Source organism: Anser brachyrhynchus, assembly GCF_964034855.1.
Source record: "Anser brachyrhynchus genome assembly, chromosome: 3".
NCBI lineage: Eukaryota > Metazoa > Chordata > Aves > Anseriformes > Anatidae > Anser > Anser brachyrhynchus.
In genome coordinates, this window is record NC_137696.1 from 45813589 (window position 1) to 45834625 (window position 21037).

Below are 21037 nucleotides of genomic sequence, written 5' to 3' on the forward strand. Positions count from 1 at the left end.
TGTACTCTCTTTTCACTGAACTACACTGGAGTTATTGTTACTGTCTTAGCTGAGAGTCTTCCTGAACTTATACAACAAAATTTGAGAAGTACTTTTGACCACTTGTGTAATCATGCATAATTTTACTTGTGTTTTCAGCTAACTCTTACTTGGATGACTGTTTTTTGTGCTGAAGAAAATGGCCGAATTAATTTATATTTACTAATAATTGACATCTGATATCAAGTTTTCCTCAGAAGAGGAGCTGGAATGCATGAGCTAAGTAAAAGTTATTTAGAGCTATAATCATAGTAGCACCAAAAGTACAATGCCACAGTCAAGAAATCACTACAGAGAGGATCCAGCAGCTTGCCAGGTAGTGGTGACTGTATAATGTGATATTTGCAATGACTGCATGTAAAGGCAAATATTAATGGACTCCTCTGATGAAAGATCAAGTTTTATTTCAGTCAAAGCATAGACTTAAAAGCAGTGTAAACCAAAATAATCTGTAAGTGTAATGAATATGCTTGTAGGAAACCCAAGCATTTTCAGTAATAAAGATAGCCAGTAAAATACCTAGTGCAATAACAACTGATGAGCTATGTGATGTTTTATACCTCCTTAACGTTTTGGAAGATAGTCATAGCTTCATTCAAAATTAGCAATATGCACTTCTTCCCTTTTTTTCCCCCCCATTTGTTGCCAGCATAAAATAGTTTAAAAGCAACTCCTAAATACCATGGGCTATGAGGTATGCACAACCCTAAGCTGAGATAACAAGAACATCCTGCAACTAAAAAAGGAAAGAACAATCTTCTGTGCATCAGGAATAACAAAAGGCGTGGGAGTCATGATCATTATATTCAGCCATGCAGCCACTCACTAAGTGCTAATCAATAGAGACAGATTTAGAAACCGATGTAAGTCATTTCCAGTAACAGAAGTAAGCAGAGGGCTCAGAAATGGCATAGCAACAGGACTGTTCTGCCTGAAGGAAGCCATTTCCATCAATCCGACTCCATCGCCGTCAGCTGTGACACACACAGGCCATGTACAGGGTGTCACTTCTGTGCTGAGTGTGTGCAGCATTTAGGCTTTTCTGTTCCCAAATTGCACGTACTTGCAATCTGGTCCAAGCAGAAGTGTCTTGTTTAAAATTGTGATCATGTTAGGATTTAGGTCTTATCTGGACGTGAGCCAGGAAGTGACAAACTGACTCTGTACAGAACGCAGGAAGACCTGAAAGCCTGATGCTCTTGTACTCTGCCAGAAGAGCATTTCCAGACCTTACGGTACTGCGGACCGCTGAACCTTCACCAGGTGGCTGTGCCAGTCTCCCAGGCTGCTGGGCACACACAGAGTGAGCAGGAGCTGAACACCACCCTGCTTTTGGCCTTCTGCACCCCTGCTCCTGTATCAGCCCCCTTTGTGCATGACTTTCTCATGCCTTTTCATTGATTCTAAGCTTCCTCCTACTTAAACCTATCGAGGTCACTTTGCAGTTTTGGCCCTTAGGCTATAACAAAAGGGAAGGAGAGGTTTTTAAAGGGCTGGCTACTGCAACCGTCGGGACTCTGGTAGGGCACACAGCTTAGGGGTTACAAAAGCCAAAGAAAAGTGGCACATGTAAACACACATCAACTTTGTGTTAATCATAAAAATCATTAAAATGCTCTACAAGACTATAGCCTGGAACCCATATGTCACACATTCCCTGTAACAGGGAGTGTTTGTGTGCACAGCTTGTACTGTGATGGAGCACTGTCTGCGGCTAGAGCCTCCAGATGTTTAAAGCAGTATAAGCAGTTGTCACTCAGCTCGAGCATGCACAACTTCACAGCACTGTTGCAGTTCACCAGAAAAACAGGGAATCCTGAGGATGTTGTCATAGCATGGACTCTTTGCTGGTTATCACTAGACACTTTCTGAACATGCCTGCATGCTTTCAGGGCCTCTTTTGGGGAAGATGGAGGCATGTACTCAAGTAGCTGGTTTGTAGCGTAAGTTTGCCCACAACATATACACGTGTGTGGGTTCAAATTGAGCCTAGAAGAACCAAGGATGGGTTGCATCTAGCCTAACTTCAGTCACTTTAGGGCAGTTGCCTAGGCTCCTTCCATAGTTAGTGGAGAGAGAGGGAGAGGAGCGTTTTCAGGGGCCAGTTCATTCCATTAATGCTTCAAACCTCTTTTAGGACGGAATAATTTGTCTTTTGGTTCCTATCTGTCCCCACTGACCACATAGGAATGTTGCTTTAGATTGCGCATCTAATTTACAGGGGAATGAACTTAGATCAGAGAAATCTCATGCCTAGGGATTACTGCAGATGTCGAATTTCTAAGAAAAACTCTAAAGAACCATCAATTTTTTCATAAATGCTCAGGCATTATGACAGATTTGTCAGTCATTTTATGACAGGAAGATGCCACAGCACTAATGAAGGGATTATTTTAGGTTTCTGTGTCAGACTCCGAATTCTGTTACAGTATTTCATTGCCTCCTGTGCCAGGTTTTGTCTCCCTGAAACTGAGAAGAAGCTTTCTGTTGGTATAAGAACAAGAAGTACATTTATGCCTGGAGACTTTCCAAGAACTTTCCAAAATTGAGAAGTCAAATTAAATAGTGATTACATGTTTCCAGCAACATTGCACTGAAGGTGAGTTTTATCCTCTTCCTTTATACAAACTGCTACAGACACAGAGCATGCTTGAGTGCTTGAGTTCCCCCTCAGACAACCATATATTTGGAGTGACCCCTCTAAAACTAAGGTGATGTGGGCCTGCTGACTGTAGATGCAGAATCCAGCACCATACAACTGCACTTAGCCTGCATGGAGGTTATTCAGAGAATACTCGGTAAGGCTTGCTTTCATGGAGTGGCTTATGAGGCTGAAATCAAAAGGGATGGTGCTACCCTTTATCTTGCAGGTGTATGCCCCCCTCCTCCCTTGTGCTGGCACTATACTCGTGACTATACCATCAAGCAAGTCAGCAAGCTGATCTGGTTGAAAACTTGCCCTAGAAAAGCAGCAGATTGTTTTTCAGCTGTGTCAGTGGGCTGATCCAGCCGGACGCAAGACCAGATGAGCACCAGCACTCCCTTCCCAGCACTCAGGCTCAGCACCCTGAGGTGTAGGTGTGACTGCGGGATGTAGAAAAATGAACTTACCCAGCAAATATTAGTGGCAAATCCCAAGACCATATTGCACTGATGGAAGAACTCATAAGAGGTAATTCAGTGTATTGAGACCAATGGGTAAATTAGCCTGGTAATATGTGGCAGAGGAGCTCCAGGAAGCAGTTTAAAAGGCTGACTTTGTGACTTTGTGAGACAAACAAGCATTGCATGGGCACCTCTCAGCTAAGCGCTTGGGAAGGCACACAATGAGCGAGGGATTGCTGCCCACCTCTGCGCTCCAGCGGCGCTTTTGGCACCTGGCAGCTGCCATCATGGTCACAGAGCAAGATCAGAGCAATGTCTGCAAGAGGTCATGGCTCTGGGTCTCTTCCCCTTTAGCTGAAAATAGCATGCCAGTGTTAGCCACAAAAGAGTTGGTTGGTGCCTATGCAACTGTATGCACTCACACATAGATCAAGTAAATCTGGTGTTTTAGAACAAACATAATTTCTTTATTACGACTAGCAGAAGGGGATCCTGGCCTTGCTGTCCTTACAGATGTTATGGAAATGGAAATTCAAAAAGAGACATCTAAAATTACAGGCTCAGAGTTGCAGCTGCAGATTTTGAGTTGCACAGTTTGATGACCCTTTTATTTTTTTAACGCTGTGATTAGAGAAATAGCATCAAATTGGAAACCAGAAACTTTTATTTGAAAATCAGTTCAGATTTGCTCATTGAAAGCTTTTTGGCAAAACTAGACAGAGTTTTGAGTTCTTCAGACAGTCTTCTCAGTTCATGAATTTTGCCTAAAGGCTGAACTGTTCCCTTTTGATATGCCTGTATGCAATACTCAAGCGAACACAATAGAATGGCATATTGGAAAGCTTTTAGCCTCTTGCACCACTTAGCACAATCTTTGTAGCTGTCTGCATTTTTTATTCATCCCCCCCATACCACTGATAGTAAAAGCCTGGATGTCTTTCTTTTCATCTTTCTTTGCTTTATTTTTTATTATTATTTTGACCCAAACAAAAGCAAAACAAAGCAATCTCCAAATTCCAAACGTCTGCAGAAAAGGCTGCTTATGTGAAGCTGAAATGGAGCCAGAGCATAGCAGCAAGGAAGCTGTGATTTCATCCCGCAGAAACTCCAAGGCTTCACTGCAGCAGCTTGTGCAGATGCAGCATCACTCCGACTGGGTCCGTATCCAGAGCTAGCACAGGAGTCCCCAGAAGGAGGATACCTGTATAACTCTGTGCCACTGTCCCCTTGCTTTGTAGCTCCAGCTCTCTGAGGAAACCAGGTATGCCCTGCAGATTTTATTCCCTGGAGTAATGCCTCATTTCCAAGGGAAGGGTGAATGCATAGAGATGGGGAAGATCAATGACAGGAAGATGACACCAAGGAGGGCCATTCCCTTGTGCCTCGTGCCAGGGTGTCCTGTGGGACGAGGTACAGGAAAACCAGCCTGAGGGGAGGTGGCTGGGGCGCTGCCACGGGTGGTTTCTGGAGAGGTTTGCAGCCTGGTGGTGGGGATCCTGAGAGGCTCCACATCTGGCATGAGGACCAAAGAGCCAGGAGTGAGTGAGTAGCAGCTGCTGCACGTATTGTGGTGCTTGTCAGGGACTGGTCAGAAGTGGGAGTGATGTCTGTGCCTGGGGGTTTGTGTGCCGGCTCGTGTGTCAGGTCAGCGCTGAGGGGAGTGCTGGTGGGGAAGGTCTGGGGAGGTGTGTGTGGGCTGGGGAAACACTGAAGATCGTAGCAAACCCTTTTACACCACCATGACTCCAGGGTGACTCTGCTGAAAGCAGTAAACGCTGACAAAACTGCGAACAGGATTTGGCCTTATCATCAGAGAATGAGAAGATCTGGCAGAGGGCCTGGAGGGGTGCTGGGAGCTAGTCTCTGGTTCCAGAAATGCGTATGTTTCTAAAAAAGTCTGTGCCGGTTGCTGGATATGTGTCTGAAGCATTTCAATCGTGAATCACCTTTCATGTGGAAAAAAGAAACTGTTGCACTTCAGACAGCCACCCCGCTGAATTATTTAATGCAACTAAATACCTGCGGAGCTTCGCCGCGTTACAAAAACCTGCAAAACTGGCTCAATTCCTTGCCTCGAATCAATGTTATGTTCTCTTTCTGTAAGCTACTTCATGGCATCAAATGCGTGACTTGGAGCAATTCTGGAGGCATTTGGAGAAAGAACAGAAAACACAGGCAAGTGTGGAGGGGAATGGGCACGTTCCTGTCAGGACAGCCCAGGCTGCTGCAGAGGCTGCTGCTGCCTGTGGGGAAGTGAGAGCACCTGAAATCTAGCTTTGTGGCCTGCAGTGTCTCCAGGGCTAGCGTCTGTCCGAGAATGCTAATGTGGAGAAAGTGCCTCCTACAGAAAGGCAAAAAGGCACAAAGGCTGAGCGTTGTCCCAGGGGCTGCTTCAAGAGCCGTGTTTGTTCCAGGACAGACAAAGCAGGCCCTGTGTGCTGTTCACGCTGGCTCTAGTGCACCCCGTTGCTTTCCCTGCATCATCATTCTTCCTGCCAAATTCATCTCCTGTGCCAGAGCTGAAGGTGGTGTTAAGCACCAACAGAGAACCGTCTGTGTAAACAGTGAGCATCTACCTTTGCTGATTTTCCTCAGATTTCACCTCAGCTTTGCTGGCTCAGCTCAGGAGCTCATCCTTTGCCTGTTTATTTACTGTACAATGGGGACTGGGCTGTAGACGTTGTTACCGACACATGACAATGTGTAACTGTATGAGGTGATGATCTGGTGTGGTTCATACATTTGGGAGCCAAGAGAAGGTGCATATTAAAGCTCAAAGTGCTGTATATATGCATTCATCCTATTATATTATTTGCATTTCTCATTTGGCTTCTCTCAGTCTTTGTAGTGTGAATTATTCTAGCTTTAATCATTCCTATAGAAATTTATTTCAATCAAATTTTCTTATATCATTCAAACTCACCACACTAAAGGCATTTTACTTCTAATTCAGCCTACAACGCGATAAGCAATTTACCTCAAGTGTTTTAAAGTAAACTTTAAACTGGAGAAATCCCTTCCAAGCGGCAAAGCCAAGGCTGGTCAAACTAGACTCGCTGATTCATAGAGCCTACACATAGGACAAATGTAGGGATCATGCAGTGTGCTACAGCCAGGCTCTCTGGCTACCTGCTCATCTCTTCTGCAAACTGCAACTAGAACCACCAGTAAAGACATCCTGATGTCAGCTTTGAGCTAGCCAGGAACTACTGCAGTGACGAGTCAGGTACCACTGGGAATCCAGCCCTGCTTGCAGCAGGCAAGCCTGAGCAACAAGAGAAGGCTTCCCAGAGCTTCTGTGCTTTCAGATCCTTTTGGAACCATTTAAGCTCATTTATTTTTGTCTTTGTGCTCTACCCATTAAATAATATTTTTGTTTTCTCCCATTTCTATACCACTACAGTCAGCTATTAAAAAATGAAGAACTCAGGCATGAAGCACAACCAGCCTGGCTTTGTGTTTCCTTGAATTTGCTCTACAGCTGCCTCCTCCAACATTCATCTGGAAGTGCATCAACTCACAGACTGCTTCTCACAATATACACACTTTACAATATCAACAGTTAAACTTGTGTGTTATTTTAATGAATCTCTCAGACCATTCTTTGATTCCCCAAGTGCAAAACTACTTTACCATTTTTCTCACTCTTTCAGATTTTTTACAGTAGCATAGGAAAAAGTGGAGTATGGTGCTTCCTTGGGAAAACAGACCAATATTCATCCTCTGCAAATCTGAGCTAAGATGTCCTTTCCAAAAACCTCTCTGATTTAAGATGGTGGTTTCAAGCCATCTCACATATTGTATGTATCACTCCACAGTTTTTATTAGTGACTTTATTATACCACTAAAACACAGGTAAATTTTCCTAGACAGGTAAATAGGCATTAGAAAAGAAAGAGAGAGAGAATGTGACTGTGGAAATGGCCCACAAAATCTGGGCCTTACATTGCCTTTGTTTTCAGCTGAAACTTTGATGACGAGAGCAGACAGTGGCTTACAAAACATGTGGTGGGTACTTAGGATGTTCTGGAATAGGATAGTGGCCCATTGACCCCTAAAATTTTGGAACCGCTGATTTAAATCCACTGCCTGTGAACATTAACACCGCATACTAAAGAATATGAGTACTGATGCTACCTGTGCGGGTATCAGTGGTGCGGGCTCATTCTGTTGTTCAAGGGAACAAGAGGAAAATGCCATTCATCGTCTTGTATCTTGCTTGTTTTCCATGTTAGTACCACCTGCATGTTTGCAGAGGAGGGAGAATTATAGCAGAATACTACAATTTAGGAAGAATTCTGCTGAAAAACCTTACAGATTCAAGAGAGATTCAGATGATGCCTGTAAAATAGAGGGAGTCAGCAGTGAATTAATGTTGATACAAAGAACTAGACTTGATTTAAAGTTATTGAGGCATGAATTGGGGTCATGTTACTCACTTTAATGGAGCTGCTGCAAATTTATATTGACGTACATGAATTCAGAATCAATTCCCTCGTGCATAGTATTTTATGGTAAAACTCCCATTTCAAACTGAACAGCAGGCATGCTGCCATATCAGCAGGAGCTTTAATTATTGTAATTAAAGAAAATCCACATATCTGAAAGATAGGTCGCACTTTCAAGCATTCTAGAGAGAAGAACATTAATGTTCCGATAAAATCTTTAATTTCATTTACTTACCCTTCTCAATATATATTTTTTATTATTATTCCAAACAGTTTATAATCTTTTTATAGCATGTACATGAGAGCCGTTTCAGGGCATTTCAATATAGGCTATGACCATCTTCTCTTCCAAAGACTGCAATAGAAGCCTTGCAAAAATCACTCAAGTATTCACATGTGGAGGCCACTTCTCATCTGAAAACTCACAGTTTCAGTAAAAGTTATCAGTCCGAAATGCTTCTATTCTTGGAATACCAAAGTTGATATTCCAAGGGCGAGTTGATGTATTGTTGTATTTCTGATCTGGCCATCTTCCTTTCCATTGCTGCTGCTTAAATTCTGCCATACACCACCACAATGACAAGTACAGGCCGCCTCGTTTCTCTGGTCTTGAGAAAACCAAAAACAACGTGCAACTCTGAGCATCCTGCTGGCTCTGTACTGCACCTCCTGCCGGGGGAAGCTGGCCAGCAGCAGGGGGACAAGTGATAAGCCTTGAAGTAGTTACTGGTGGGCACGAGTTTCACGGCATGGCAGGAACCTCTGCCAGAGGAGAAACCGGCTGCTGCCAGCATGGCGGAGGGACACATAGGCATGGTCTTGCTTCAGCAGGATCTGAAAGACTGATAAAGCAGCGGTATCTCTGCTTTCTGGTAAACAGGAAGCTCTGGTTGAGAGGTAAAGAAGACTTCTCTTTCTTCTGGGCTGCAGGAAGCGCAGGGGCTTCATACAGACGTTCGGGAGTTTGCGCCCAGAGAAGGGCACCCTCCTCCTCGTGCCCTGCACCGCTGGTGCCCTTCCCTGGGCGCAGACTCCCGGATGTCTGTGTGAAGCTGTCGCCTCGCGTACTACACTGTGGCAGGTGGACCATGGGGCCTGGTGTCCGAAGCTTTCCCTGTGCATTGGGTAACCCTTGTCAGCACCCTGACCTTAGCTTTACAAAACCAATTTGCTATTGTGGTAGCCAGCAGGCAACCAGAGAGCAAATGGAGCGCTAATATGAGTTGAAGCCGGGTAAAGTCCCCAACCAGGAGCCGTGGCAGAGGTCTGGGAGCAGGGGGGCAATGCACCCGGGAGAGGCGCGAGGGGGGTGCGTTACAGTAAGGCCATCTGAGCACCCTGCATGCCTTTGCCTGGTTTTGAGGCACAAGAAGGGCTTGTCAGACCTAGGCAGGCTGAGGGTAAGGGCACATATGCACGGACATGTCAATATATAGAGCGTGTGCCCGTTAACACGGCCTGTGACGGATTGCTGCCCCTTGCAGACAGCTAATAAGTGGCCCGGCCTTGCCAGTCGGCCTCCCGGGGAGGGTGCGCCCAACGCCGCGGCTCCCTCGCTGCACGCGGGGTTTATCCGCACGGGGTCTGAAGGGGAACGGGGGGCGGGGGCCGGGCCGGGCCGACGCTGCCCCGCGGGGGCCTGGCTCCCGGGAACGGGCGGGGCCTGCCGGGGAGCGGGCGTGGCCCCGACCGCACGCCCCGCCCCGACGGCTTCCCCCCCCCCTCCCCGCCGGTCACCCAGGCGGCGCCGCCGATTGGCTGCGGCGCGCGCGTGACACCGCCCCCCCCCCTCCCCTTCCCTCTTCCGCGCGCCGGTGGCGGCGGAGCGGGAGCGGCGGCGTCAGGTGGGGCGGGGCGGGGCGGGGCGGGCGTTGCCATGGCGACGGGGGCGGGCGGCGCGGCGGGGCCGGGCCGGGCCCTCCCGCCACGGGCTGCCGGGAGGCCGGCGGCGGGATAAGAGCGGCGCGGGCGGCCGGGCGCGCCGGCTCTGCCGGAGCGAGGAGCGGGTAAGGGCGGCGGCGGGCGGCGGGGCAGCGCCGCCTCGGCGTGCGGAGGGCTCGGCGGGCCCAGGCCCCGGCGCGTCGGGGCAGGCGGGTCCCTCCGGCGGCCGGTGCCTCGGTGCCGCTGGGCCCGGGCAGCGGGAGGCGGAAGAGGCGGTGGCGGCGGCGGAGGAGCGGGCGGAGCCCTGCCCGCCGCGGGGCTCCCGGGAGGGGCCGCCCCGGGCCGGGCCGCGCGAGAGGGGCGGGGCCAGCCCCGGGGCCCGGCGGCGGCGGTGGCTCCGCCCTCCCGGTGGCTCGAGGGGCGGCCGTTTAACGGCCCCCGCGCGCGCCGGGTCTCCCCGGTCCTGCCCGGCGGGCCCCGGTAAGGGCAGCCGCGCCCCGCCGTGCCCCCCGCTCCCGCTCCCGGGCGCTGCGGTGTTGTTGCAGTGCCCGCTGTGGGCAGCGGCGGGGCTCCCGTGGTGCTCTGAGGTGGCGGGTGGCGTGCCGGGATGGGATGGGATGGGATGGGATGCCCCTCTGGGGGAAAATACCTCGGGATCGGGTAATGCCCGGTATCCCGGGGTGAACCGAGAGCTGCCTCTTATCTGTACAGATAGCGGGGGCAGCAGGTGCTTCGCTGGAGCTGAGGGCAAAGCCTCTTGTGTAAGAGGAGGCAGAGTGGCTGAAGGAGCTCAGGAGGAGCATCGTGCGGTGAGCTAGGAGCCGGGAGAGCATCTAGCGCGGTTATAAATGGGAACTGGCTGGAGGAGAAAATCTGGACGGGAGGCGCTTTTTCTGGTTGTGGTGCCACGTGAATCAGGAAGGCTTCTATGAAAGCATCTGGAGAAAGTCGGAGTCAGTGACGCAGCCTTGTGTCACCAACAGGATCCTGCCGCTGCCTGCGGCGTGCTGGGGTAGCCTTTGGCATAAAAGCGGCGAGGAGGTCTGTTTTAGTCATGTGTATCGTGGTCTTTTGCTAGGCAGCAGGGGAGAGATGTCTGGAACGTTTAACCCTTTCTGGAGGAAATATTGATAGTAGAGGTATGTCTGTTGACATATTCTGGTTGAGGTTGCTTGCTTGGACACGAGACAATGTCTGCAAGGAGAGCTTATCATAGTGGGGCTGCAGGATGGTAAGGAGTCATCAGTCATCTTTTTTTTTTCTTTAACTGTAGGCTGACAGACCATCGCCAACAGTGCAAAGAATAAAGTATCCTCTTAGGTACCTTGGGAGACTTGCTGTTTGGTGCCTCTGAGAGTTTCTGTTGGACATTTAAAATACCGGGAGAAGGAAGAATGAGAAGGCTTTCATATATTGTTATAGTTGAGAAGAGATCAGCCTTTTCATATGGTGTTCTAATTCTGTTCTTTCTTCCTCATGTTTTAGACAGAGATTCTTGCAAGCTAGAAGCAAATAGCTTTCAATGCTGTACTTCCAAAACCAAGGTTAAAAGTAAATGAGACCTCCGGAAGTCACTTGTCACTCAGTTCATAAGGCTGCATACGGATTTCTTCAGAGGAGCTTGTTTAATGTCACTCCTTCCTGTTCTCCCTCCACCATCAGTGTTACTTTACTCGGAGACCCCTTTTATCTTTAAAATGTTGAATAATTGTTATAAGACTTTTCTGTTAGTTCAGCAACCATTTAATAAGGATTCTTAAATGCTTCCTTTTGCTTCTTTGTTTCTCTTAGTCCTGTGTAGGCTTTTCCCGTGCCCCTGTATCAGTTTGTAGTGCTGTTCTAGACAGTAAGAAGAGGCTTTAAGCACCTTGAACAGTAGCAGTGTTGGAAAGTAAAACACTTGATATCTAAACATTAGGAAAGAGAAACTGTACATTCTTAACACTTAGGAAAAGTATGTTGCTGCTTTTATTTAGCTTTCTTTGGAGTTGAGCTCAAAGAACATGAGCAAGCAGTATGAATATTAACAGATGCTTCAGGCAGTTACCAGTTCTGATTTTTTGTCAGTGATTTCTTTCATAGTCCATGGTGCATCCTTATTAATGTACAACTGTACACCTTTGTAGCTTGTGCGGAGACTTAGGACTCCTGTGTATTTGAAGAATTTTGCCATTGTCATAGCAGTCTTTTCAAATAGGTAATATTGCACAGAAGGAATTCTGAAGCAAAAAATGGTTCCTGTCTTCTGTGGGTAGAAGGAAGCCAAGGGAAAACAGGGTGAAAAGATTATGTTGTAAGAGGATTCTGTTGCACCAGGAAGCACTTGCTGCTGAAAATGCTCTCACTTGCCTTCTGCAGACAAATTAAGGTTCATTGGAGTAAACAGCTGTCATCAGCCCTCACCAAGGTCTGTTTTATCCTTCTCCGAGGAGGCATCAGGCTCCATGGGCTTCCTCAGTGGAGAACTGCACCAGCTGCTGCCTGGGATGCCAGTACTGGATGTTGTTAATTTGGGTCATCTTCAGGGTGTTCCTTTTTAAAACAAAGCAAAAAAAGATTTTAGTGTTTTAAAAGGATTATAATATGCAGGGAGGGAGGACTCTGTATATGCCTGTGGTTATGTTTTACCTCTTTCAGTTGGAGATGGTTGTGAGTGTCAGTCACTCTTGCACTGTTATATGATGAAGATTAGATAGGATCAAGTAATTGAGTGGGTATCATCAGAGCTATCAGCTCCTGTGATGCCACTGTTCTGAAGGAGATATACCTGTTTTAAGTTGTGTCAAGCAGGGAGAAGGATCTGTGGGCACTTGTTTTTCTGTTGTTGTGGTTCTGGTTTGCCTGAGCTGATCAAGCAGCTTGTTGCTGCTGTGGGGGGATCTGTCTCCTGCCTTTTCCCCCTTTCTGCCAGTGGCTGACCTCTGCATGGCAATTTAACACAAAAATAAGCCAGCTGGAAAAAAAGTTTTCTGCAAACCTGCGGACATGGATTGCATCAAGAAACTGAGTGGGCCAGCAGTGCTGGTGGAAGAGGAAAGGAAGAATTGCTGGGAAGGAATAGCCATGCCTCGCTAGCAGGGAGCTGCGGATGGGCTGAGCCGCTCCCCAGGAGGTGGGGACTCCCCCTTAGGCAGAGCAGGATATCTGCTTGAGTTTCTGAGGTTACTTGGGAGGAACCAATAAAGCACTGTGGTGTTTAGTAGACTAAGACTTTTTTTTCCCTTCACTTCTCATTCAGATGCTGCATTTCAGCATGCCTTTCAGTGACATGTTGAAATTAGTTCATTAGTGATTGTCTTGCCTCCAGATAAAACAGTGTGCAGAAACAAGGCTGGATGTGTGAAGGGGAAGGGGAGAGAGAAAAGGATGTCATGTGTAGTCCTGGTGGAAGAGGTTTTTCTTGATATAAACTGTCAGCTGTAATGGCTTATGCTTACAGCCTGGGGTCTGATTAAAATCCCATTTTTCTGGGAAGCTAGGCTTTTGGCACTAACTATTAGGGTAGAGTCATGGGTCTCGCTAGTGTGACTTGTAGAGTGCTGTGCTCTGCAGGTAGACAGCTTAAATCCAATGCAGAGGGTAAGTGCAAAGCAGAACAATGTAACACAATTAATCAGCTTATGTATGTTGAAGAAGGGGTAGGTATGTAATGCTGTAGTCCATGCAGTGGAGTCCGGGAACAGTACTATTTCTTGATACGTGCTGAAACAGCTATTACATTTTGGTTTCCTGCATATTGAAGTTACAGTAGGCCTTTTGAAGTCACCACTGCATATTTCATTTGTCATTTTCTGTGTCTGTGCTCTGCTTCTCAGACTTCTCAGCCCTCTACCTCCCCATACATAGCTCACTACTGCCTGCTGCTACTGCGGGTGTGATTTTGCACGGGCCATGTGGTACATAAGCACTGAAACCGTTGTCTTGTGCACTTCTGAACTTGTGTAGTTCTCTGCAGACTTCTGGGGCTTACCTCCTGCAGCTCTTGTTTGCACAGCGCTTTGAGCCACGTGGAGTGGAGGGACTCCACGAATCACTTCCTGGTGCCCTGTGAAAGAACCGGCCTGCGCTTTGATAGCCTGGAGCGTGGGGTAGTGGGGATGTGGGGGGCAAAAGCAGGGAGCAGTGCTGGAAGACTGTTGTCTGCAAGGCTGTGGCTGTGTCTGTGTCAGGCAGTTGCTCAACCATTCTAACAATCTCGGTTAATTCCCACGTTTATTTGTTCTTTTCCCTCTTTTCCTCCACCCCTAGGTAAGCTTCTTGACTGCAGTTACAAGCATCATTGTGCTGTGAGGGAAAGTATGCGTGCATGAAGCACCAAGAGTGGGTGGGCGCCTGGTTCTTTGGACTTCTCACCATAGAGAGAAGCCTGTCTGCTTTCCTAAGAGAAAACTGGGAAGTGGGGAGATAAAATGTAAAAGGGAATTGCCAGGTAGTGGTAGCATTAAAACTTTGAATTTTGTACAATTCTATTTCAGCAAATGACTTTATCCATTCCTCTCTAGTATTGAGGAGACATTTCCTGAAGGTTTATCTTCTTGAGCGGGATGAATGGCAAAAACATCTAACTTGATCTGTTAACCTTGGTAATCAACACTATGGTTAAACCTTACTCTACTAACCAGATTAGGAATGAATTATAGAAATGGCACTGTGAAGGGATGAATAGTTTGTGTCTTAATTCTGGCAAAGAGTGAATTAGCAAGAAAAATATAAAGATTTAAGGAAATATTTTTGAGCATTTGTAGTGTTTCAGGAATCGATAAAAGTACAACAAACTTATGCTATATTTCAGGAGGTTTTTTTGTAGATTTTTGTAGCTTTGAGTCAGTAATTGACACTAAAATAGACTTAGATAATTTATTAAAAAGTATCAACTTCCTGTTCCATTTCTAATAGAAGATGAAAGAGGCTAACAATCCTAATCTCAAATTAGGGGCAAACATTCTTATGGCTTCCTTTAGAGAAAATGAAACAAAATTGTCAGACTATAAAACCTAACGTGTAGCTACCTGGTGTACGTATGTGCCTTTGCATTAGCTGCATCTCTCAAATCTAAGGAAGAAGAGTGTAGTTTCACTCTTGATTTATAGTTCAAATAATGAAAAATCGAAGGAAAACTTTTATGTATCTGGGTATCTAGGTGAAATTCTACATGGGTATCTTTACTTCCAAAAGGTGGTCCTAAATTTATTAGAAACTATTATAAAAGCTTAAGTTACTTTAGTTACAAAGGCACTTTCATTATTGGAGTCCTGTGAAATCCCTGGCATTTGCAGAAAAAAAAAATTGCATGTGACGTCTGGTTACCAGAAATACTACTACACTGTATATCTAGTCTTCATCTGGCACACTTCATTCACTTTCTAAACTGTCATTAACAGTTTCAAGTCTTGTTTGTGTGTACATGTGATGGGTTTCTGTAGTTTGGGGGACATCTTAAAGTTTGACTGGTTTTAGTATTTTGAATGGCTTTATGGTTTCCTAGAGTGTTTCAGAATTTTTTAAAATATTTGTCTATTTGCTAGTAGGTATATTGGGAAACTTCACACTTAGTCATTATTATATGAAGTAAAGTATAATCATTGATTATAGTTTCTGTGTTGCACTACTTGACTAATTTTTGAGTGCTTTGAAGTTTCTTTTTGAAGTTTAATGTCAAGAATAAAACAAAAATCCGATTTGTTCCCAACTTGCATTTCCACTGGAGAAAAGTTACCTGAAGTGAGATGTTGTGTGACTCCTTCTGGCTGTAGTTCTCTTGCTGGTTAGGCAAGGGTGTTCACAGGCCAGTTTGTTTCCCTTTGCTCTAAAGCCTGGGAGAGGTACAGGGTCAGGCCCCCAGAAGCAACTGATGCTGCTTGTGCTTTGCAAAGAAGCTGGCACACTGAGCTTAACTGGAACAGCAGCGTGAGAGTCTATTCTGGGAAATGCTATTTTCTCATATTAGCTTCAGATTGCTACTTGCTGTCTTGTCCCCATGTGATTACTACTAGAAGATACGGATTTCACGGACTGGTTTTAAAACCCCAGAAGCAGAGTGTCTTCTGCACGTTAATGACCTCTTTAACTCTGATCATTGACCATCTTCTCTTATTGAACTGCTCGTGGTGAGTACTTTAGACGCAATGGCCAAGTTTATCTTCAGCGCTTTGCTTTCTAGTTCGAATCCTCTAACTACCAAGCTTTCAGTTTCAGGAATAGCCTTTACTCGTTGCTTCAGCAAGAGTGCCTCAAGGTGCTGCTCAACTCTTTTTGCTTCTTCCGTCTGTGAGTATTTTGGTGCAATCAAAATGTATAATCTCACAGGTTACAGAGAAGCGCGCATGGTCTTCCACATCGCACTTCGATTTGTGTCAGGATGACATTTGTTGTTTAAAATCGTCTCCAGGTAGATGCCGTGTGTTCTGTGTACTTGCAGTGTGGTCACAACTGCAGCATTTTTCCCTGGTTGCACTGGAGACCACAGTATGTGCTGTACAGCCAAATAATGCAGGAGGATGTTCTCAAAGGCAGGTTAGCTTTGCAGGGGCTCATTGCTGTGGGCTTTCTGCTGGAGAGGTCCTGAACTTCCGGCTTGACCTCTGTAGTACTGTAGTAGACTGTTTCTTTCCTGTTGCTGTTTAGAGTGGAATGTAGTCTTCATCTTCAGAGTTAGTCACCACTGTGCAACCACGGCTGTCAAGACTTGCTCTCTTGTCTCTTGAGGGGTGTTTATCAAATACAAAGCTTGGAAGAACACATTTTAGAGTATTATTTGGTTATCTTTTAATTTGGTGAAGAACTTGTTAGTACTAAGTGTTCCAAACATGGGTTACTTGGTAGCCTCGCAACTTCAGCCTTTTCACTTCTGAATGTTTCATGAAGTTCTTCATCCTCTGGTTTTCTGTTGAAATAACTTAGTGGTCTTTCATAGTTTATTTTTCTATGTAAGTTCTGTCTTGTGTTGGCATATGTATCAGTTCCTTTCTCTAGTACCATGTGTTCCTTACAGACATTGTCTTCTGGCACTTGAGATAACATCTTGAACAGGTTCTTGTCTTCTCTGACTGTGGTAGCCAAGCTTGTCTCAAGCGTTTTCATGGTATTGGTAACAGCATGGTGGTATTCTTCTCTGGAGCATTTTAGCCAGTCTCCGTGACAGCAAGCATACTTGTTTTTAACACAGTTCATGTAGCAGTGATTATCTCTGAAAACCTACAGCGTTCACTGTGCCTACTCTAAGGAATGTTTGTCCTCCGTACCTGCATGTGCTGGTCTGAAATATGTACAATTAAATGAACTGGAATGCATATAACGTGGCTGACAATGTGGCTATAGTTACTGTTTTGAATAGTATAAAACCACAAGCTAAGCATAACTTACGCCTAGCATATACTATGTACAGTGTTAATGCGTGACTTGCGTGTAGGTGGTTGTTTGGGAGCCTGTCTTTTCATCAGTGCTGTACTTTTATCTTCTCGATGACTCATCTTCTCTAACCTGATTGCAGGCTTACCAAGATTGCGTGCCCAGGTGTTTCACATTGGTTGATGACTAAACAAAATTCCACGTTGAGTTGAGAAGCTGTCTCAAAGCACTTGTGATATGCAGATAAGCTGAGGGACTCCTTGCTGTTTACTGTATCAGTGCTATTTCATTCAGACTCAAAAGGGGGGAACAGTTGCTGATATTCTAACTTGTAAAAGGATACAGATCTTTGTAGCGCAAGGCAGAACCTGATCACAACCTGCTGAATTTCAGCAAGAAAAATTTTCCTTGCACTGATCACTTAATCTCTTGTGCCTTCTTTTTAGCACAGTTAGCATTGCACTGCTCCACTCCATTATGGAGTGCATAGCTCCTCATTACAGGGGATGCTTTTTAAAATCCTACACTAAGGGTTCTTACTCGTATCTAGTACTTTTTCCAAGTAAGGGTCATATATGTCAGGTAGGTATTTATGTGTGGAAAACCTGTGACAAGACAAAACTGAAATACTAAAGCATTCTGCTTTTCTACTAACAGATTTTACCATCATGTAAGAAAGGGGAAGGGAAATATAATCGGTTTTGGATGTGTTCTACAAATGGAGAGTTGACACTTAATTCTAGTCTCCAAGATTATAGTACTTTCCAAAGAGTAAATATGAATTGTGAGTAGGATTTGCAGGTGCCATATGTCTTAAGTTTAACATTCACTTTTTAAGTATCTTGAAATTACAGCAACATAATAAACTCTACTTGTAAAAGTTCTGTCATGAGTTAAACAGGTAATGCATTTCTTTGGAAGTAGACTTGAACAACAAATCATGACATGAATGCTTCATGGTCAAGTTGGGTAAAATGCTGTAGCTTGAGTTAAATGTTGTTTAAAAGAGGTCTGTGTTTCACTGCTGTGAACACTTCAGTAGCCTGTGATGCATCAAAATTCACTGGATTAGCCTTAATGAGATGGTTTATAAAAATGACTCCCCTGACAAAGAACAATTAACTAAATGTACTATATGGAATTATGCAAGGAATTTCATGGAAGACATGGGAAGCTGTTTTCTGTGCTCCGGGAGGAGGTGTTAGCTTGCAGATGTGGTGGCAGAGAAGACAACTAACACACAGGAGGAACTAAGATGAGTGGGGTGTGTTAGCATGCTTTAGAAAACGTGAGGGCTGGGTGTGAATAACATGCTTGGCCTCTGCCGTACCCTTGTACAGGAGGCACTAGTAGACTAGGACAATTGCTGAAATCCTAAGTTTTCCCAGTAGTTTCATCATGGTGGATTTCAGAATCTTTAATTTAATGATTGTTTTTTAACCTTTGGAGTTAGTTTTATTTGTGTGATGTTTTAGAGGTCTGAGCATACAGTTTGTATATTTCTGGTGCATTGCTTGTATGCGGACAAGTCTGCATTTAGGTTGCATGTGAGCTGGTTTCCTTTCTGGGTACTCAGATCCCTTATCACCTGCTATTTTCTTGCCAAGTTCTCTTTTGGTTTTGGTTCTCCCTGGGTGTGCAACCTCCTTAGAGCAATTTATTATACCTCACTGTTGTTCTTGGCTTGATTTCCAGTCCCCTATGTGCAGCTTGTAGTTACAATCCTTTTATAGTCACTGGCAGCTAATTAATTAGAAACTGGTTGTTTGGAGCTGATAGAACAAGCTGATGCATTTCATGGCCATTAGCAGGTTTTCTGCTCAGGGGACTGATACGTAACAAAATGTATGCAGCAGAAATGCTAAGGACGTAAATTGGAGTTTGTAGAATGGAAGTAGTGTCGTAAAGTTATACTTTGGAAATTCTTGAAGGAAATGTTTTTTATATGTAAACAAGAACATTGTGTATGTATTAATCGGTTATACCATTTTGATTTGTGCTTCTATCATTCATTCAGAGGTGCTGTTAAAAATAATTGTGCTGGAGATTTTTGAGATTGTAGTAGTAGTCTTGTTGGGCAGAGTACAAGTCAGAATGTATCCCAGAAACTGGATTATACTTTACTTAGCCAGCATATTTTTTAGAAGTAACTTAAACTGCATCTGCTGGAGTTAAATCTGAAACAAATTCTGTGCCCAGTTACCTGTGAGTTTAATTTTTCCAACTGTTGAAACAACTCCCCCCCCCCCCCCCCCAAAAAAAAACCCAACCACGCCCACCACTAAACCACTGAGGCATGAAAATATATGGCAAATGATGATTTGGGAATAAGGAAAGGCTTTTTGTCTGTCTTTACTTCCTCACGTTCTGTGGCATTTCACAGATCTGTATCCCAATCAGAAGAATGACACTTCTGAAACTGCGAAGTCGACTTGCCTGGACATCTAATGTCATTTCATATATCTCTAGGTACCTGTAGCCTTAGGTATATTGCTGATTATAGGTTTTCTGACTTGTTTATACACATGTGGTAGGTATTTTGGAAAGTGCCTATTTCCTTAGTGTGGCTGAATTTAGCATAGCATTTGTCTGATCTTGATCGTCTTTTTCCTTGGTATATCTGTTCAACAACAGAAATGACTCATTTAGGAAGCACTGTGACATGGATTGCTGGCTGTACACCATATTAAAAGGAGCGTTTTTATTTACGGACTGTCTTTTTCAGAAAGCACAGATATTTTAATTCCCTAGAATTCTGAGCTTTTTTCAGTATAAGATGAAGTGCTTTCACATCCACTTAGTAGTAGAAATCTAATTCCCAGATTCCAAGGTTGTATAAACATTGAGCTTCACTGCTTAAATTTGATTTTAATATCTACGCAGCAGAACATAAGTAGACTACGTTTATAGGAGGCTTAAGATGTGTGTAGAAGCAGGGCTTTGTCTTGTGGTGTTTCAAGGCGAGCGTCCCACGTGAGTGAGAAGGGAGCTGCATACACTTCTGACTTTACGTGAAAGCGGCAGTAGTAAGATTATACATGCACAAACACTTGTGTGTACAGCAGTGCTATTGCTCTGAAGATCTCAGCATACCTTACAGTGTTTATTGCAGTAATACCTGTTTATCATATAATGAACTTGATGTACTTTTCCCTGGTCAGTTAAGGAGACAGTGTGTATATTATTGTTCCAAATATGCTAAGCATTTTTTCACTTTATGTTGGGGAGAGAGTCTGAATAACATCTTTGGCAATATTAGTGGTCTAGTGGATTTTGCAGAAGACTAAAAGCCAGTTTCTGAAGTCCTTAATGAAATAAAGGACTGCCAGGCATCAAACCATGCCAAGGAAATTGACATCCACCTGCAGTTGCCTTATGATAGCTTCTGTATATTACGAAGCTGCTTTTCATGTGCAGCTTAATGGCTGGAACAATGTTGCCTTAATGTATTTTCATAGTTTGTCTGCTTTTGTGACCCCCCCCCCCCCAGATAGCTAATAAGTGAGAGCAAAGGTTAGAGCAGGAAGTGGCTGGAAATAAGGAGTAAGCAGGAGGTCTTTTGCAGAGCTAGAGCCTTGTCTGGTATGTCTGTTTTGAGAATGAGCTGTACTTGAGCTGTCTTGTTTTCACTTGTTTGCTCCTGTTTTTGAATATCAGTGTTGTTGGATGGTTAGCAAATGTTCGCTGCCTGCTTTTAAGCTACACTTCTGGCTGATTGCCTTGCATTTGTAAAAAACAAGGCATGAAAATGAAAGCCTCTCAAGTTTTCTGTTGATGATCTGCTTGAATTACAGGTGCTGTTTTCGTAAGGGACTGCATATGGCTCCTGTTTCATAGCCCATTTTGACAGTGCCAGTTGGGTATTCATTTCTAGCCTGTTTAAAGTTTGGAATAATATCAAAATAACAAAAGGAAGAATGCTAATTTCTGCAATACATTAGCTTCAAGCTTTACTTGCATTTCACCACCAAGGAGTCAATTTTGGTGTCTGCTGCTACCAAGATAAACAGTTTCTGTAATAAACCTGGCAATGTGTGTGTTACAATTGCGCAAGCCTGTTAGTGTCTCTGTCAGTGATGTGCTGGTGCTCTTCACCATACCTGTTGTCCTTTGCTAACAAAAAACAGAGCTTAAATTGAAAGTTTACCTTCAAAGTAAACCTGAAAATCATTGCTAATATAATCACATTAATGTTAAAATCACGGAAGAGGTCACAA

General features: G+C 44.7%; 1 protein-coding gene and 1 long non-coding RNA gene across 4 annotated transcripts in view; both read left to right on the top strand.

Annotated features, from left to right (window-relative positions):
- LOC308193506 overlaps nucleotides 1-9234 on the top strand; it is a 34807-nt gene extending 25573 nt beyond the window's left edge. The window contains exons 2-4 of the long non-coding RNA XR_013949694.1: nucleotides 139-2638; nucleotides 2910-4405; nucleotides 4894-9234. This is a non-coding gene — a long non-coding RNA (uncharacterized lncRNA). The remainder of the gene's footprint in view (nucleotides 1-138; nucleotides 2639-2909; nucleotides 4406-4893) is intronic.
- A 172-nt stretch (nucleotides 9235-9406) lies between these two features.
- The window catches only part of LYST (lysosomal trafficking regulator), an 83390-nt gene continuing 71759 nt past the window's right edge, over nucleotides 9407-21037 (top strand). The window contains exon 1 of one of the 3 annotated variants that reach the window (XM_080584371.1): nucleotides 9407-9436. The gene's annotated coding sequence lies outside the window, so the exon portion shown is untranslated. Of the gene's footprint in view, nucleotides 9437-9462; nucleotides 9599-9849; nucleotides 9954-21037 lie in introns of those variants that run through there. The other 2 variants (XM_080584369.1, XM_080584370.1) reach the window with 2 other exon arrangements.